The sequence below is a fragment of the Panthera uncia genome (assembly GCF_023721935.1).
Source record: "Panthera uncia isolate 11264 chromosome B2 unlocalized genomic scaffold, Puncia_PCG_1.0 HiC_scaffold_24, whole genome shotgun sequence".
NCBI lineage: Eukaryota > Metazoa > Chordata > Mammalia > Carnivora > Felidae > Panthera > Panthera uncia.
In genome coordinates, this window is record NW_026057580.1 from 43,829,294 (window position 1) to 43,843,877 (window position 14,584).

Here is a 14,584-nt window from a genome sequence, read left to right on the forward strand (position 1 = left end):
CAATCTTAAGAACTTAAGAAGGAAAAAAAGTATGGAGTAGGCATAATCATAGAAAATGTCTAAGAAAATCTCAGAATCTCTAGCAAGAGTGACAGAAAGTGTTTCTCTTCTGAAGCCAGTCAGTAACACTGGAGGACATGACTTCTTCTTCAAATGTGAAGGCAGCAACTCAAGAAGTCAAGGAACATGAAAAATCAATGACACCATCAAAGGAACACAGTAACTTTCCAGTAACTGAACCCAAAGAAATGAAGATCTGCATTTTACCCAATAAAGAATTCGAAATAATTGTTTTAAGGAAGTTTGGCAAACTAAAAGAAAATACAAAAGACAATCCAGTGGAATCAGATATCTTACTCCAGTTTTATGGATATAAAAACAGATTTTTCTAAATGTTGCAATGCTATGAGGTGACAAACTCAGGATTAGAGCTCAGGTTCTCTGACTCAGGAGTCTTGGTTTTACTTATACCAGTATCACTTGCTGTCTAGGTTTTCACATAAACTATGGAAGAACACCAAAGGCTATCAGATCAGACACTGAGATACAGCCATGAGCTGTGTGGCTTTTAAAATACTATTTTTTTGGCAGTGAATATGGCTATAGATTTCAAAAATAACAGTATATAAATAGTGGATAATTATGACTGCATTGATTTGATTTCAGAAATAAAGATACTTGTGGGGTGCCTGGGTAGCTCAGTGGGTTGAGTGGGCCAACTCTTGATTTCCCAAGGTTGTGGGCTCCATGGGTTGTGGGCTCCCTGTGTCAGGCTCAATGTTGAGTGTGGAGCCTGCTTAAGATTCTCTCTCTCTCTCTCTCTCTCTCTCTCTCTCGCCTCTCTCTCTTTGCCCCTCTCCCCTGCTTGCATTTGCTCTGTCACTCTCTCTCTAAAATAAAAAAAATAAAATAAAATAAAGACACTGGTTTTTAAATTTTTAGTAACTAAAAAGCTCAGGTAAAAATAAGACTAAGGAAGGATAGAGAGAAATATATCATAGTACAGTGGTTATAATATTGAAAAGTATGATGTAATGATAAGTAAAGTGTAACATTACAGACATTATAAATAATTACTTTTTGTAAACTCAGTACTGTGAGGACTGGTGGCTCAATATAGAAAGAGACAGAAGACACAGATGTTCAACAAAACAATGTCTAAGGTGAATCCTTTATTCAGGAAATCTATCTTACTAACTTTCTTTTACTGTATGTTGCTTTTAATCGAACATCAACAACAAAAATAAATCAGCATACAACAAACTAACCTCCATCACCACTGATTGTTTGCAGTCACTTTGAAGATTAATATAATGTGATATTATCATGTAATGTTACTCAAAAAGGCTTAATGCAGTTGCTGTAAGAAAATAAAAATTAAATAACAATAAAATATTCTAATTATGATCAAGGTACCTTGTAAGTGAAAATGGGTTTAGAAGTGAAAGATCCACCTTTTACGAAGTCTCATTGTAAGCACACCATGAATTCGTTAATTTTTCTTATATATATATTTTGAAGCAATATAGGGTGAGAAATTTCTGTATAAATATTACCATATTCAAAAATAAGTGTTGTTATGTTTTTTTTTTTTTTTTAAAGCATCAGGTACTGTGTATTTCACTTAGCATAAATAAAATCAAAAAGTCTGGAACCACTAAGCCACAAATCTCTTTGGGCAATAGGAACTATACTGCTTTCAGGAAAGAAAAGTACTTTAAATTCTGAATGTTAAAGGTCTTTTTGGTAATGTAAATTATTATGTGTCTTTTGTAATTCTTGTCTTCTAAGTTACTGAACATCCATCACAATTAATTTTCTTCTTTCAAAATTATATCACCAAAAGTGACATTTGGAACCAATACTGAATTTAAACAGATTTCCTTGTTTTCTGTCTGCGCCCTTCATGGCAGCCACAGCAAGAATCGCTTTTGGGGCGATCCACAGAGCTGTTTCTAAGCGGGAAGTTCCCTGCCTTTCCCCAGGGCATCAGCAACTCTTTGGCACATTGCCACTAGCATGAACAATTTCAGAAGGGTTTTGTAAGACAGGGCCTTACCTCTCTGCCTGCTGACTCGAGGCCTGACAAATAGTGACAGGTGAGAGTGACAAATGGCCATTACTACCATCCGAGATATCTCCCATAAGGGCAGAGCCTGAACATGGCTCTGAATATGCCTCCGTTACACTCCCAACTTGGAGAAAACAGACCCAGTAAAATTAAAATCATCAAATTAATCACATTATTTACAAGTAAATAAATGAGGAAAAAAAGGCACTCATGCCCAGAAGAATATGAAAACATGAGAACATAGAGTTAGATTTTATCCTGATGTGTTTCTAGTATCTTTAGACATCGCATTTTTGTTTCACTAATAATTTATGCAGTCATATCTGATATGCAAACAACTTAGATTCTTTCTCACGCAGTGCTCTGATTGTACTATACTGTAGAATTCACTGTAAGGCAGACTCACTGTGTATCTTATCCGAAGACAGTTCTTATTGGAAGTACAAGAAAACCTAATTAAAACGCTTTAACATTTAGCTTTGTCCTCCACTGTAAATCTCTGGCAGTGCGTGGATTACATGTATATCATAGGGTTTAAACTATTGCAGGACAGTGTTACCATTACTTCTCTTTTTGGTCCAAGATTCAGAAATCTAAGCCTGGGTAGCCAAGGTCTGAGTTTTTATATGGTGATTCAGTCAAAAAACACTAAAGAAGCTTCCTCCCACAATTCCTTGCTTTACTCCATTATCTGTCCACTGCATTATTCTTCACACTATTAAAATGTAATAGAGACCATGGGGAAATTTCTCTCTCTTTTTTAAAGCATGTCTCATATATTTGTCTGAGTGCATAGGCATTATAATGATAGGTACTTTCAAAGAACCTAGAGATAAAAAGAAGCATCTAAATCAATGTCCAGAATACCAGAACCATTATTACTTGAGATGAGACAGAGAAGCAGGTCATACTTTTGAACATTTTTCTTAGGATTAAAAAAAATGGAAGAAAACTTTTATGTTTTAGCAAGTAAAAAGAGACAGCAGCAAATTGTTTTGGGAAGGAGACTGGTATATGAGAATGTGGCATGGGGGACAAGAACAGGTCCTTGAACCAGACTACACAGAGTCAAGCCTCCACTCCATCTCTTCTACTGTGTCTGTGTCACTGTGGGTGAGTTTCTTAGTCCTCTGTGTCTCAATTTCCTCAACTTTACAATGGGGATAATAGTATCCGATCATTGAGACTTATTAAGATTAAATAGATTTATATAAGTACTTTGTTAAGTAAGCAACTAATATTAGCTATTATTATATCATACACCACGTTTAATACCTCATTTTTGATGATGCCTGGGTTGTGATGAGCACTGGGTGTCATATGTAAGTGATGAATCATTAAATTCTATTCCTGAAGTCAATATTACACTATATGCTAACTAAATGAAATTTAAATAAAAACTTGAAACAAAAAAAGTAATAAATGAAATAAAATACCTCCTTTTTTGCCACTGTGTAGAATAAAAGAGTACACAGCTTTTCCTACCAGACCATTATGAGGATTACACAAATAACTGTTAATTTAATGAAGTGGGTACCCACTTGGATGATTGGGACATACATAGTTGCAATTATTAATGACATATTAATCAGGTGTCACATGTAATAGTATGATAGACGTGTGGGAAGTAGGGGACTTTTATTAATTGTATTTGTAATGGGTTTCTTAGAGACGAATTTGTCAATATTTAGTTTATTCAAGCTCCGGAAAGAAACACAATTATGCATATTATGAAATATGCTTTCTTCTTGGAAAAACTCCATGTGGATATGTTTTACCTTGAATAAACTGTTTAGGACTTTTTTTCTGCTCTACTGGCCCAAAATTTGGATGTAATGCATTTAAATTTCAGCAAAGTCAAAAAAGCCACTTACTGAAACTGCTCAATAAGATCTATAATGATAATAGCATTCTTTCTAATTTTACATAAAAGAAAACTAAAATTTCACATTTTCTAGCACAGAGTAGGCACTTGATCAATTAAAACATACATATCAAAATATACACAGAGATATAATTTTATTCCTGAATCCAGCATTTAATATTTATGTTACTATAAGTTAGACTTTAAAATGCCAATTTTAATTTAATATACGATGTTAAAAGATGAGCATAGACAATACCAACACCTGCTAAAATAGCACTGGAGCCCTTTTTTTAAGAACCACATTCGACTTCAAGCTCCATGAAAGCAGAGACTGCTCCAAGCGCCCTGAACGGTGCCAGGCACACAATAGGTGCACAATCAGTGTATTTGTTGCCATTAAAGTTCTTGAATTAGACTAGAAGGAATAAGACCTTTGTCTTCACACCAAAAATTGAAAAAATAAAGAACACAAATAAGGAGAGACTAATGACAGTACTACATTTGAGATACGGTTTTACTCTCTTTTCTCATCCCTTTTTGTGAGAATGTGGAATTTTGGAGGGCCCTGAATGCATTTATTTAATCTAGATAGGTTTTGGATCCCTGACATTTTTATGCTTTTTGAATAATAGGGTTTTCAAACCATTTAGGCCACTCTAAGGGGTGTGTGTTAGGGGCATAACATACATAAATATATAAGGTGAATAGAAATTTGTGGTTCAGAGATATTTTTTTGAGATTTTTCTAAGACAATTTTTACTTTAGGTTCAAGATGATGCATTCATTTTTTTTTTTTTTGGTTATTATTAGATTTTTACTTCTTTTTGCTCCAAGAGAAGCCAGCATAATAACAAAGCTATAACAAAGACAGTATACCTGTTGTATACTGAGTGACTGCTATGGGCCAGGTGCTGTCCTGAGCACTTGACATGTCCTCACAGGGTAGCTGTGAGAGCGATTGTGCACCTGGGCACAGAGGTTCTCTGTGAAATTCAGTGACTTGTTCAAGCTCACACACAGCCAAGTTCCAATGCCACGTTGTGAGCCCACTCAGTCTGTCTTCCACCCTCATTATCTGATGAAATCAAAGCCTTGAGATACTTTATAAATCATATCATAGGAATTACATACAAGTTATATATATGGTATAGGCTTCGTTTTCTAATTCAATTAAAGGCCACTTAAAAACAATTTTCCCTTGAGGAAGTAGAATCACAAATGATAAAGTTTCCAAGAATTCGGAAATGTTTCTTTACATCTTAGTACCTTATTTTCTAAAAATCTCTCCTATAAATGTTTCTTTCTACATATTCACTTCTTTAAAAATAAATAGAAACAAAGTCAAAAGCTTATCTTGATACAGTTTAGAGTCAGCCAAATTCAGCTTTTAATTAAAAACAATTTTTTTAAGTAGGTTTCACACTCAGCATGGAGCTTGAACTCGCAAACCTGAGATCAAGAGTTACACACTCTACCGACTGAACCAGCCAGGAACCCCCAAATTTAGTTTTTGAAGAATTAAAGTCAACCATAAGTGCTGCACTTGGCTGCTGGAAAGCACTGGCCATCCAGTAGCATTAGATGATCTTCCCAAGCCTTTTCCCAGAGACAGAATCAGTGAAGAGAGGCTGCTGAGAGAGATGGATGAAGATTATAGGCCATCACAGTGTACAGGTCTCCTGAGTGAGGCATCTCCTTGATGGTCACTTGCCAGAGAGTAATGGCCAAGGAACAGATGTCAGCTTTGGTCATTATGGTCTCTCAGGAGCTCTGGTGCTTGTTGGTTGTGTGTGTCATCTAGGTGGTAGGGAGGAGTCTGTGGAAGCACAGGAGGTATTCTAGCTTCTAAGAGCAACCAGTCACCAATTTTATAGGCATCTTGCTTACTGATCAAAATGTTTACCAGCTTCATGGACAAGTGCACAATGCTTTATGATGAAAGAAAACCAGGCCATTCACACGGCTAGGGAATGCTTATTTCCTGAGATATGTGAAAGTGTACACTTTCCCAAATTTAATTGCTCTCTGGTGCGGGAGTGAGGGCCCCTTCCTCCTCCTCAGGGAAACTGATAGCACCATATATGACTTGGTGTAAACTGACGTTGCCACCAAACTTCATGATCATGGTGTGTGTAGACTGTTAAAGCCCACAGGCCTGTGCTGGCAGCCACAACCTGCAAAATATTGCCACATCAGAGCCTTGATATATTGAGCTCAGGCCAGAAGTTCACTGGGATGCCGGTAATACGTTTTTAAATATTTTTTGGATACGTATAGGAAGAAGAGTCCAGGAAGCAGACTGAAAAAGACTGGTGAGAAAGGTAAAAGGAGGAACAAGGGAGAATGTTATTCTAGAGCCAGGAGAAAATACTTGAAAAGGTGGGATAGACCAGGAGCATCAAATACTGCAGGGAGGCCAAGTAAGAGAACAAAACCCGAGACTTTAAGTTTAGAAACTTGGAAGCCATTGAAATGATCCTCACTAGAATAATCTCAAGGTGTGGTTGAAGTAGTAGCAAGCTGCAAAAGGTTGAGGGATGCTAAAAGGGATGTGGAGACAGAAAGTACAAACAACTTTTACAGGCAGAGTACTTGAGAAGGAAGAAGTAAGGATAGGTCAAAGGTAGGCTCTTCATTAAATGTGAGAAAGGTGAACATATTTATATGGTGCTGAGGGAGGGATCCAGTTGAGAGGAAGTTGGTGATGCAGGAAAGACATGAGATCATTAGTAGTATAAAGACCTTAAGTAACACAGAGCAAATAGGATCTAAGGAACAGAGGAACAGATGGAGGAGTGAGGCTTAGGGAGAAGTTTTCTTCCTTTAGGACATGAGAAAAAGATGGCACAGTTATGGCTAAGCATATTTCTATGGAGAAAGGAGGGTGAGAAAGATCTTTCCTGATCGACACATTTTTTTTTCTTTTTTTCCCCCTGTAAACTGTGAAGAATTACCTGCTGAAGGAGAAGGGGTTGGGGATAGGATATGCTGCCTGGAGAGAGTGATGGACATTAGGGACAGCCACTGAAGGGAATAGGAAAGAGGGCTAACCAAAGCATGACTCAGTGGCCTGGGGAGGTCAGCTGAGGTGACAGGCAGCATGATATTCTTTGTGTCTCCAGGAGTCTGGGCACAGGAGCAGAGAGCAAGTGATAGGTCTGAGAAGGGTCTTCAATTAGCAGAGCTGGCACAGAGGGAAGTAATTCTGATGAGAAAGTTTTTGAAACAATGTGCCATGAAGTCTAGGCTGGATCAGAAGGAATTCAGACAGGGAGGTGTCGAACTGGGGTGGGGGAGTAGATGATGGCCTGTGAGAAAGTAGAGGTGGCCAGAGCATCAGAAACTTCAGTGAGCTTAAAGATCACATGTATCAGAAGCAATGGAGTGAGATTTCTGGAATGAGGAGGGCGGTTATCAGCGGGATATTTCAGTTGTTTCAGGTGATGGTTGTTCAGGATGTGACCCTGGGAACAGGGTGACTGAAGAGGATCAAAGGTACAGGCTGCTAGAAATACGAAGCTTGGAGTTGGGCTGTAACTTAGAAACTAAAATTACATTTTAAATGAATTTTTCATTTATCCAGAACCATGAGGATTTGTTCCCACAACTCAGCTAAAGTGATGGTGGGATTACTTTGGTGAATATCTTTTGGTAGTTAACTTTGACTTGTGAGGTGTTTTCACTCAGTGATGTTGCTACGCAAAAATGTTCATGGTTGTTCTCAGGAGGGCAGACCAACTGGTGAGATAAATAAATCTAAAAATGCCACTTGATCATGGTGTATGCTTCTTTTAATGCACTGTCGAATGTGGTTTGCTAGTATTTTGTTGAGGTTTTTTGCATCTATGTTCATCAAGGATATTGGCCTTTCTCTACTCTCTCTTTTCTTCCCTTCTTTCTTTTCCTTCCTGCTTCCCTCTCTCCCTCTTCCTTCCTCCCTCCTTTTTTCTTTTCTTTTCCTTTCTTTTATTTTTTCTTTTCTTTTCTTTTTTCTCTTCCTTTTCTTCCTTCTCTCTTTCCTATCTCTTTCTCTTTCTTGCTTTCTTTCTTTCTTCTTTTTCTCTTTCTCTCTTACGCTCATCCTTTCTTCCTTCCATCTTTCCTTCCTTCCTTCATTCTCTTCTTTCCTTTGTTTCCCTTCCTTCTCTTTCTTCCCTTCCTTAGTTTTTTTTCCTACCTTTAAGAAACAGGACGGAATTAAATAAAATATGGATAAATTATACTTGGTTTCTTTCTCTTTGCTTTTTCTTTTCTTTTTTTTTTTTAATTTCAGTTTCTGGAAAGATATCTCCAAAACATGTTAATACTTAGAAATCCATGTGATATCACTCGGTAGTGTGCTAAAACACACGTCAAAGGCAGAGATAAGGGAATTAGGTTATCTAACAGAACAGACAGGCCTACTGAGAGAAAAGAGGATATTTACTAACTGAAACAGGAGTGGCTGCTGGCTGGCCTCAGGATCAACACCACCAAAGTAGAACACAGTCTTCTTCTCAAAACAAGTTCTTCCTCCTTCTGACTGATTTCTGTTAATGGACCCTTGAATCCTCTAATCTGCTGGATTTAAACACTGATGTAATTTCCTCTGATGCTTCTCACACCCTTATAAGTTATCAAGCCTCTTAAATAATCCTTTATCACATCTCCAACAGCCTGAAGAATGACCTGTCAGGCTCATGACACTCTGTGGCTGGCAGTTACAATGGACAGAGGGAGCAGGTCCATTCTGCCTTAGCAGTCCTACCTAAAAGGTGACCACATGTGTTTCTCTGCAGATTGTTGGCATTGTCCTAGGGCTGCATCTGCGTACTGGGTTATGAACTTTACTCTCACAAGGATCTGTTCCCTTCCAACCCTGGGAGGAGATTCTGTTAATGGAATGTGACCAAATGCCATTTGAAAAAGCAAAATATTGATACAGAGATTTGTTTTATAGATTAAAAGCTTGAAGGAACTGTAAGAGTTCTATCTCCTCAAATGTAGTTGATATACACACACAAACATGCACACTCACATACACAAACTCCTTTTGAAAATTACCATTTAAAAATGAAATCTTGCCATTTGCAACAACATGGATGGTGAACTGGAGGGTATTATGCTAAGCAAAAAAGTCTGGCAGAGAAAGACATATATGATATCACTATATGTGGAATTTAAGAAACTAAACATATGAACACAGGGGAAGGGAAGGAAAAATAAGATAAAAACAGAGAGGGAGGCAAACCATAAGAGACTCTTAAATACAGAGAGCAAACTGAGGGTTGCTGGAGGGAAGGTGGGAGGGATGGGCTAAAGTGGTGATGGGCATTGAGAGCACCTGTTGGGATGATCACTGGGTGTTATGTGTAAGTGGTGAATTATAAATTCTACTCCTGAAATCAATACTACACTGTATGTTAACGAACTTGAATTTGAATTAATATAATTAAAAAAAAAAGAAAAAAAATGAATGTCTTTAATTCTGCTATCTAGTCAAACCACAACACTAAAGAGGTTCTCCTTAATTAGCAATTACAAAGATGTTCATGGCTGTACTTGTTAGAGTAGGCTAACTGGTGAACCATATAAACCCCAAACTGTATGATGGGACAAGCAAGAAAAAAGTTCTTGTTCTTGTAAAGTCCTAAAGGGGTTTTCCTTGTTGGTAGCTGGCTCTCTTTCAGGCGATGATTCAGGAACCCAGGTTCTTTTTTTCTGTAGCTCTACCATCTTCAACATGTGGCTTCAAAGGTCTGCTTCAAGCCAGTGGGGGAAAATGAGTGTGAAGAATTGAATACACATGCAAGACTTTTCCAGGCCTGGAAATGGCACATAGGACTTTCACTCACATTCTAATGGCCAGAACTCAGTCATATGGGAAAGGGACTCTATGTTTCCAGGAACATGACATGAGGTCGACAAACAATTAGTAGTGTTTTCCACAATGGGATAGCAACTGGATCAATATGGGGAATTTACAGGAAGAACACCTGCTTTCCTGTACCAAGCATGGTGATATAGGCACACAAGAGACTATTGGCAGAGGAATATATCAGACCTTTAAGTGAACAAGGAAGCAGTGGTTACATTTAAGGAGAAATATATCTACTACATATTCTAATAAAGTCTCCTCATTGTCTAAAATACACCAAAGGAAGTTTTCTTAAATGAACACAATTCAGTTAAACAAAGTTGGCAGATTGACAGATTGAGACGTGGGCAGTAGTGAGTTGAAGGAACTAGGCAAGAAGCCCAGACCAAAGAAGCAAAGTCCAGGCAAAATCCAAGAGTGCCAGGGCACTGCCGGCATGAGAAATCAAATAAGTGAATAGAAATCAAGAAGCCATAGAAAACTTGAACCAAAGTAAAATTGGAGTCACAAAACCTGGACATGAACACTGGCCTTACAACTTACTAGCTGACATGGGAGAAGACACTCAATGCCTCTGAGTTTGTTTTTTCATTTGTAAACTTGGGGTAATAATATTTATTTCACAAAAATTAACTGGAGAGTCAAATGAGATGCTGTGTGCTAAAGCTCACATGGCCTGGCAAAAGGACAAGAGAGCTAATTTTAAACCTATTTCTGTTTCCGTAAGCTTAGGGTTTTGAGATTTGGAACCTGTTGTATGCATAAGTTAAGTCTCTAGTCATGAATCAAAAGAAGGTGAAGAACTACCTAGTGTAAAGGACTATCTTTTGGACTGGGGAAACGGTGCAGATTCAGGTTCCTTTATAAAAGTCCTTCCTTCTAGGGCTCCTGGGTGGCTCATTCAGTTGAGTGTCCATCTCTTGCTTTTTGGGTCAGTTCATGATCTCATGGTTTGGTTCATGAGTTCAAGCCCTGCATTGGGCTCTGGGCTATGACTGTGCAGAGCCTGCTTGGAATTCTCCCTCTCTCTCTCTCTCTCTCTCTCTCCTACCCCCTTTGTGCTCTCTCTCAAAATAAATAAACTTAAAAAATAAAGATAAGTGTTGCCTTGCCTTCCTGCATGCCTTTCCCCTTCATTCACTTTCAGCCTGCTTTTTTTCCCCCCTTTTTTTTTCTTTTCTTTCCTTCCTTCCTTCTTTCCCTTTTTTCCTTTTTTTTTAAAAGTTTTTTTAATGTTTATTCATTCTTTTTTAAATTTTTAAAAATGTTTTATTTATTTTTGAGACAGAGAGAGACAGAGCATGAGCAGGGGAGAGGCAGAGAGTGAGCGAGACACAGAATCCAAAGCAGGCTCCAGACTCTGAGCTGTCAGCACAGAGCCTGAGGTGGGGCTCGAACCCATGGACCATGAGATCATGACCCGAGCTGAAGTCAGATGCTTAACCGACTGAGCCACCTGGGTGCCCCTCTTTTTTTTTCTTCCCGCTCCACCTACTTTAAGTGGTGAAAAATTTGAAACAGGCTAATTGCTGGACATTAGACAAATGATAAATAACTATATTATATTCACAAAGTAAAGCATTTAACTGTTAAAAATTGTGTTTATAAACAATTGTGTTTATAATTGTGTTATAACAATTGTGTTTATAATTGTGTTTCAGTAATGTGGAATATCACGATAATAGGAAATGAAATAAATAGACTACTAAGTGATCACAACAGAGCCAAAATTACAGGCAGGAAAAGCTTACAAGGAAATATATCACAACGGCAATGGTTGTTGGCATGGTGAAAACAAATACTTCCTGCCCCTCCCCCCCCACACTTCTTTCTACTTTTCTGCAGTCTATAATTTATAATACATCTGTACTATTTTTACATAAGAAAATATAAGTCACTTTTCCTTTTTAAAGAAGTGTTGATACTAACTTGCTTCATTTAGCCTAGTGCTACTGAACAAAAAGCTGGTGTAATTAACAGCAAAACAAGTTCACTTCATGCATCATGATGTGAATAATGCTGTTCAAAAGTAACTAGAAATACCTAAATAGATATACAGGTACCCCATGTGAATATATAATATAGGTATTAACATTATTCATTTCCTCTCTTCATAAGTCATGGTTTTGCTTTACAGGATTTACTTGGTAAGAATAAAATGTAAATTTTGGGTGCAAAATTTTTACTCTTTGTCATATGACAGCACAGATTCCATGATCTGACTTATTGCATTTGCATGAATCATAAAGACTGTTGGAGTCAGTTAGAGTGAGAGTAAACTTTGATAGGATTCGGTGAATCTTCTTAATTCTAGCCACTGCTATCCATGGAAGTTGTACCTCCTTTGTAGAGAATGGTAATGGGGACTACAAGCAATGAAAATATTTGGATAATCACCTGTAGACATTGACAAACATTATCAAACATCATCACACCTCAGATGTTCTGGGGAGTGGCTGGACCTATTGCAACCCACATGAGAGATGAAAGAAATTTAATGTAGCCTTGTTCAAATGCCTATTTCCTTAGAAAATATTGATTCAAAGTGATGCTCTCCCAAGCTCTAGATTTAAATGCATTTGAGTAGTCACTGCTAGCCGAGAAGAGATGAATAGACTATCGGGCAAGCAGGCCATCAGAAGCTGGCCCAGAAAGTCAAAAGAATCATATAGTATTATAAGATATTACTAAAGGGATAGGGAAAGATGACCAAAGAAAAGCAAAATATTATTTTCTTTTTCAACCCAAAATAAGATTTTGTAAACCATAAAGAGTGGATGTGGAGGGTTCCTATCTTAATATTTATAGCTTTATTTGGATTCACTGAAAGGTGTGCCACCTCCTACAACTTGGTAAGATTGCATTCAATATTAAAATTACAGTACAGTAAACCATAAAGTTTACACCTGAGACTGAAAATGACAGATTTAGAATGGGTAAGGAAAATAAACCACAGCTGACAGGGGAAAAACATGACCTGAATCTGAATTTCCTGCCTATGCAAATGAAGTGTACTCCGAGACCAGGGAGCATCATGGTCTGTTTATGATAATAGGAATTTGCAGGTGCCTGGCTTCAGGTGAACCTCTCTGATATTTGGCATCAATATTAGTACAGGCACAAAGCTGTATTTTACTTCCTTGCGGAGCTTTCGTGATGAAATTGAAGATATTGATTTGTGATCACCACACTATAGATCAATCTAAACACATGGATTTTGTGCTTTGTTTTATTTAAAGGACCTGGATCAGAGATTTCTATTTCACTTTATGTTCAAAACCTCAAGACGGTGTTTCTCAAACTCTGAGGTACATAAGAATCCCTTGGGGTTCTTATTAAAATGCAGATTCAGGAATAAGCAAAAGGAATCTTTTATGAAGGAAGTCAGAACAGTGGTAGTGGTTATCTTTGCAGAGGTAATAACTAGGAGGGGCATGAGGGAAATTTCTAGGATATTTGAAATGCAGTACATGTGTAAAGTGTACTGAACACTGCGCTTAGGAATTGTATGCCTTAATAAATTTGTGTTATTCTGCAGTTATTATTTTTATAAAACAAAAATAATAAAACTTAAAAATGAAGATTCTGGGTTATGCTGCAGGAAAAAAAGTACCTTAAGGATAGACCCATTGTAATAAGGCTGGGCCCATTGTTGGTTAGAGTCAACTTGTTAACCAAACATCAGACATGAGTAACAGAAAATGCAGACACATTTTAACTGAGAGAACACCACTGGGAGCAACCCTACCTCACACCAGTTTTTTAGCAAGCAAAATTTCAGCTGCTGCTTTCTATAGTAACTCAGAAACCATAATTTCCTACAGGCATCCAAATTAGTCGAATCTTGAAGGTTTTGTCTTTGTATAGCAAGGGGAATGATAATTGAGTCATAATTCTTAGAACTGCATAATTACTGTGCTTGGGAACTGGCTTTTTACGATTACTTTTAACTCTCTTGTCCCTTACCTTTTTAAGGCCTGCAGCAAAACAGAACCAGCTTTTATTCACATGCAGACTGAAAGGATCTATCAGGTCAGACTTAATCTCAGCAGAATGGAAGTATTTTCCCACCAACTGTCACTTTCCCCCATCTTCTCGCGTGGTTTATGGGACTCTTAGTGGGCCAGTCACTCCAGAATTCTATTCTTTGCAGACATGAGCTTATGGTCAGTCCCCAGAGGATGTAGTTTGGGTAATTCTTGCTGGCAGCATTCTCTTCAAGTCTGTCACACGTCTTTTTGCCCATCTGCAGAATAAACTTCTGGAGGAAACCCATGAAAATACTGCAAATGACAAATGGAACATTCTCCAAAGCTAAATGAAAAACTCGTGAATCATACTCCCATGGTGCTGAGTTATACATGGTGGAGATCATGTAATATATCAGGTCTACCTTGATAAATTCCTCTTGTTAACTAACCATGACACCTCTAGCAATGAACAGGGAAGGTAAAGGAGAAAGAGCGACCCCAGGACTAATTCTTTCATTTCCCCCAGATATAAACTCTTTTGTCTTCAGATGTTAAACAGTTGCTAATTTCTTCCAGTCTTTAACATGGTTTGGTTTCTAGTCATTAAACAAAAAGAGAAGATGCCAGTTGATATAAAAATCCCTCTGCACACAATGAGTACACACATTTCTGAGCAAACTACAACCAGATTTCAGATGCCTGAGAAATAGCGTGGGCTGAATTGAGTCTTGGAGAACTAATCAGTTTTCAGTTGTCCAGCCAAGCTCATGTTTGTCTATTTGTTTGCATATTCCTTGCCCAAACAGCAACATCAAAGT

General features: G+C 37.7%; 1 pseudogene; it reads right to left on the reverse strand.

The window, feature by feature from the left end:
* Positions 1-2,888: 2,888 nt before the first annotated feature.
* LOC125939098 (proto-oncogene serine/threonine-protein kinase mos-like) lies at positions 2,889-14,158 on the reverse strand (annotated as a pseudogene).
* Between the last annotated feature and the right edge of the window lie 426 nt (positions 14,159-14,584).